We start from the raw sequence: 6,500 nt of genomic DNA on the forward strand, positions 1-6,500 counted from the left end.
TTTTTAAATTGGTGGGATTCATATGAATATTCTAAAGATATAGAATGTAAAAAATAACTAATGCCAAAATGTTTTTTTTTTTGTATAGTGTGTATATTATTTTTTGATGCACCCAACAATCTTATATAGCTTAGGATTTGAAGTAAATAACAATTTGTATATACCTTTTTTCCCTTAAATATGTGAGATATTTTAAGTAAAAAACCTAATATCTAACCCTCTTCTTTGTCTTTTTATTTTTTATTCACACAAATACCGTAGCCTTTCTCAAAAATAAAATAAATGTCTAAAATATTCCTATATTAAACGTTTATAAAAAAAAGGCAGGATAAATGTCATAAATTTGCTATCCAAACACTTAATAAATACATTGAAAGAAGATACTACACTAAATCTTATTCATACTCATTAGGTCGATTGCTCATAGAAAAACTAACATTTCTCAACCCACTTTTTAAACAATTTCTTTACTTTGTTGTCATTTCGTCTCTGTGTTTCGATTTTTACCGTTTTCTTTTAAACTACTTTCTTTCAAATGTTCGATTTTTTCTTCAATTTTTTTTGTTTATCTTATCTTCTCTTAAATCCCAAAATAATTCTTTCTATATCTTTTCTTTAAATTTTGATTTACTTTGTCAACAATCTACATTTTACACACTTTATTCGGTTTCATTTACACTTACTTTTGATTCATGATCTAAGTCATTTACTTTTTGTACTTTACTTTTCAATTGCTTTTGACCTATTGCATATTTTCAAGTTTTCCATTTACATTCCCCACAACATTTCAGGTCATTACGTTTCTACAAACTTTACTTTCAAAGCTTTTTGTCAACTTCATGCACCATTTACTAAAAAAGCTCTTTTTCTCATTTTTTCTTGTCAAATTTCATCTCGGTTATTTTTTCAATGCTGTGTTTTCAAATCTATTTATTTCTTCAAATTAACAAAGTCAACACTGTTCTTCAATTTAATTTTCACAAATCAAATTAATCATCTTACACACTATATCAGAATATTGATCACAAAGAAAATGAGATGTTAACTTGGTTTAAGTTAAAAACACAGCGTTGTTCCTTTAACTAAAAAGAACTAATAATGGATAATTGATTCCAAATCTCACAAAAAAAATTATTTGTTAAAAGATCTTTTCTCTTAAAGTATATGCATATTTTTTCTGGGTAAATATTATATATTTTTTATGGATAAATATTAATAGTTCATATATTAACTTTTGTTGGTAATTAAATTAATTCGAATCCAGCATTCACTTTTACCACAAAACGAATCTTAAGAAATTCAGAGTTAACACTGTTTGAAATTAAATGATAAAGATAAGATGAAAGTATTTGAAACACAGCATCATTAAAAACTTGCTCTGAAGAGAGATAAGGAAGTAAAATTCCAACTGATAGAGAAGGAGAAGAAGATGAACAAATTACCTGGAGTAGATTGAGAGAGGAAGATGCATGTTATGTTGTGGATGATGATACATGCATGCATAGATTGGATGGAGAAAAAGAATTTAAGGGTGATGGAAAATTCCTAAGGGATCGCATGATCCAAATCAGTGAAGCAGTAAAAAGGGTTAAAAAAACCAGAACTGCATGGGAATGCAAGAATTAGATCAATGCGATCCCTTTGGAAGTCTCCACCAACAATAAGGTTTTTGTCGTTGTTGTTCATCCAAAGATGTTTAAATCTGGACCAGAACACAGCTTCAATTTCTATATATGGTGCTCAAAAACGAAACTGTGGGCTCCTTCATGTTCATGAGGGTAAATGGAAAGTAAAATAATGGTGGGGCTTTTCATGCCTTCATGCATCCTCTATTTGTTTCAATTCTCACATGCACTTGACTCACCTCAAATCAAGGTGCCAAACAAAATGCTTGAAATAATGAAATTACTCAACCACCTTTAATAATTACTTTATGTATTTATATATACTTTTAATATATAGATCTAACCACTACAAAAAAAATTAGTAAATAAAAATTAATTTAAAAAATAATAATAATTACTATATTAATTAAATTAGTTTTTTTTTATCAATAATAAACAATTTAAATAAAAAGAGATACTCCAGAATGTGTCAAATCTTATACAAAATATTACATACAATGTTAGAAAATTTGTAAATAGAAATCAATCTTAAAAATAAAAAATATTAGATACTATTTTAGAGATTAAAAATTTTATTGTTATCTAAATTAGTTTTTATTATTGATAAATATTTCTAAATTGATATATAATTAGCTACTAAAGTTTTCTTTACCAATTAATCAGATATTTGATAACTAATTAGATACTAATTTAGAAACTATTTATCAATTATAAAAATTAATTTAGATACCAATATTTTTTTTTACTTTTTAAAATAGTATCTAATTTAGTCAATATAACAACTAATTATTTTTTGTTTTTAAAATTGATTTTTATTCGATGATTGTGATTTCATATTTTTAATCTTAAAATTATATACTGAATGAAGTAAAAATTATTTGAGTAATTTATATGGAATTTGGTAAAAGTTATGATATTTTTCAAATTTAATTGTAAGGGAAAGTGAAAACAATTTTTTTTTTATGGGTAGGTAAGTGAAAACAATATGAGTGAGGTTCCAATGCATGTATGGCATTGATTAAATGTTGTATTAGGTTTTGGATGAAACATAGAGGACATAAAGCAAAAGCATATATAATGAAGGAAAATTCTAATGGTTGGAGCAATATGTGTCATTATCAAAAAAGACTATGCCTAGCTTCTTTCCAACAACATTAGCTGTTTGATAGCAACCTTCACCATCCTTAAAAGCCAAATAATCTTGCATTATATTGTCGGTCTTGTAATTATTAACACAATTCACTGCTGATTAAATGGACTCAATGTTTGTGAATCACCTTATATATACACCACCATACTTAAGAACTGTTTGGCAATACATTTTTTTTTTCTTTTTTAAAAAGTCAGACTAATGATCATGGTCATGGACATGAAAAAGAGTTTGTATTTCCCCAAACCATAAGAGTTCAAAAACAATAAATTATTAGATGAGTGGGAATGGAGGACAAGAAAGAACATGCCCATTTATTTATCATTATTATTAATAAGGAAGAAAGATGGGGAAATGGTAGCTACTATTTTACTATTTCTCTCTTTTTATTTAACCTATTATAAAATTAATAACACTATCTTTCTTTTTCTTTCATTCTTTGATATTATTTTTTACCAACATCATCTATAATGTTTTAAGATTTCGTACAAAAATAATTTGACTTAATGAAAAAAGTAAAGAATAAAAGAAAAAATATTTTTTATCAAGCATTAAATTAATTCCCGCCGTGTTTAAATAATTAGAATTCAATATATTAACCGTTTTTAATTATTTTATTGTTTTTTTTTTTATGTTTGATGAATGAGTGATTACACATGCACATGTCATTGCAATTTTTTGGTCAACTATTAAAATTATTTATTTAAAGTGAATTGTTTAAAGGACTTTTTTTTTCTTCAATGTTTGGAATGAATTTAACATTGTAGCTGAATTCAAACAACTTACCAATCAAGGAACCAAAATAATCACAATATTTGGTGCTACAAACGCAATCAGACAATTACTTCTTTCTGTAACCAATTTGATTTGAAATTACAAAAATCTCTTAAATAGAAGGATACTAACCAATATACATTATGAATTTCCTTCTTGGAACATTGGATTTTAATTTTCGGAATATTTTTCTAGTTTTCAGAATTTTTTGAATTTACTTTTAAAAGAAATTTTTTGACTTTTTTTTGGATTGTAATTTTTGTATTTTAAAATTGTTTTTTAGAATGAAATTTTGATTTTCCAATTTTATTTTGAAATTTCATTTTCATAACACAAAAATCTATTTTAGATTTATTTTTTCAGAATATATGTTTTAATTTTGAGATGCATTGGATTCAGGTCACAAAATTTATAAGATGCAGAAAGAACTTACCTCAAGTGATCATTTCCATGCAAAGTTTTATCGTTTCTTTTTATTATAGTGTTGTTTATATTCTTTAACCATTTGAAGTTAACCCTAATTAATAACATAAACTAGTTTACCTTTTAATGATCTCTTAGATATAAAAGAAACATTTATACTATAGTTACATTAAAATTCATATTTTAAATGATTTCTAATCCGTTAATAATATACAAAACTTGACACTCTGTTAAAATTAACTTCCAATAAAGTGTACTTATAGTGCACATAAAATTTAAATGAAATCTACAATTTCATGCGTTATTACCTACTTTGAACCTATACTTTTGAGATATATGAAAATTTGTGTTATATAAATTCCTTGAAAGAGAAAAAACTAACCAATATAAAACTTGGTAGCTTCTGCATTACACAAAAATAGACTATGCCTCAGTTCAACAAAAGAACGTGATTTTCTTAGAGAACGTGGTTGTGCCAATAATTTGAATGACAAACTTAAAAAGAAACTTTTTTTATCAATAAAAAATAACTTACTTAAAAAAAAACACTTTAGAAATATCTTTAACTCTTTTTATAAATATGAAGAAGAAAGTCTACCATCTCACTTAAAACATAACAGATAATAAGAATTTGTTTTGCTAAAAGCACAATGACATACCTGAAAAAGTTGATTGAAACTTAAGAATTTGTTTTGATAAAAACACAATGACATACCTGAAAAAGTTGAAACCTCTCGTAGGTAACAAAACAAAGGTGTGAATCTTTACAAAGTGGATACTAGAGTGACCAAATGGGGCATTTCTCAGAGGAAAGAAGAAAGAACTGCAGCACATAGCAGGTAGGTACCTTTTGAAAGTACACAGGACAATTGGTCAAAATCGGGAATCCTAGGAATCAGGAGCCTAAAGAAATAGTACTGAAGATTTAGTTGATGATGATGGATTGTGAAAAACATTGGATATTTAAAACTTCCACCATAACACATCGTTACTTGGGAAGCTAAATAGGGATATGTATGAAGAAATAGAAGATGGTTTCTACTGACACCCATTTTTCCGTTGGTTTACACTAAAGAAATATCAAGAAGTGATTTCACTATTAGTCATTTGATTCATGTTAAGAGAATAGAAAACTGAAGAGGACAAATTAAAAGCTTGAGAGTGTGATAAAGTTTAGTGTGTGTGAATGTCCTCTTTCCTGAAAATTAAAATAAGCATTCCTCATGAGGTCTGTTTTTCTTTGAAGACAGGTCCAGCGCCAACTCAAGAGACTTTTTGGCATGACCCACTTAACCTACTCTTGGCGCAATTCCGGAGATTTCCCTTACAACCTACCCTTTAAAGTCTCCTTCTAAAAAAGTTGGTTGTCTGCTACTCATTAGACACTACTAATTGCCTACCAACAACTCCTTTGAATCCCTTATTATTTGTGCTATGTTTGTTGGGTGTATGTACTCTTGCACTAGATTTTCAGGCTCATATATATTGGTGCTACTATTCAAGTTTGGTTGGGTGTTTTTACTATGAAATGCATGAAAAGAAAGGAGAGGGAGAGGGAAGAAACACCTCCTTAAACCGAGAAGAAGAGAGTAGAAAGTTGGGATAAAGTGGTACTTTTACATTTTTCATCTTGATGTATATGTGCATGGTTAATATAATTTGGTGGTCAGAGTGAACAATAAAGGGTTCAATTTTTGTTCATAATTGATTATGAGAAGTGCGTAAACTCGGACTCACTCAACTCGACATCAATCAGGACCGATTCGGTTCGATATTGGCTAGGACCGTCTCGGTTGGATATGGGCCCAGGTCGCCTCATCTTGACATGGACTCGAACTAACTCAGCTCGACTTCGTCCCGAACTGACTCGGTTCGACATCAATCAGGACTGACTAAGCACGATAATGGCTCAACATCAGTTGGGACCAACTCGGCTTGACAAGAGCCTTGGCTACCGATGTGAGCTCGACATCGGCCCGGACCGACTCGATTCGACATCGACTCGGACTGACTCAGTTCGACATCGACTCGAACCGCCTCAACTCGACATTAGCCCGAGCCAACTTGACTCAATTTCGGCCCGAACCAACTATATGTGTCACGTATGTGTTTTTGCTAGTTATATATATATATATATATATATATTGTACGTATAAAAAAATATTCATTATGTATTACATTTTAACAATATTTCAATTTTTTTAAAAATAATAATTTAATATATTTAATAACTAAATTATTTTTAAATTTTATTTTATATTTAATTTTTTTCTCATCTTTTATTTCTTTCTTCTTTTCTTTTCCATAAACCTACCATTTCCCTATTTCCTCTTCCCTCTCATTTACAAAATTCATTCGCTCACAACATTCAGGGTGATTTGCGCTGCTCACAACTCCGGTCTCTGCAACTCGTGTCGCTCGCGTCTCACATCTTCATCGTTCATGGCTCCGGTCTCCACCACTCACGTCATCGCGCTCACATCTCTGATAATCTCGCTCGCGTTTCGCTCTCCATTCGTTATGCGAGC

This window comes from Phaseolus vulgaris, chromosome 7 (genome assembly GCF_000499845.2).
Source record: "Phaseolus vulgaris cultivar G19833 chromosome 7, P. vulgaris v2.0, whole genome shotgun sequence".
NCBI classification, from domain to species: domain Eukaryota; kingdom Viridiplantae; phylum Streptophyta; class Magnoliopsida; order Fabales; family Fabaceae; genus Phaseolus; species Phaseolus vulgaris.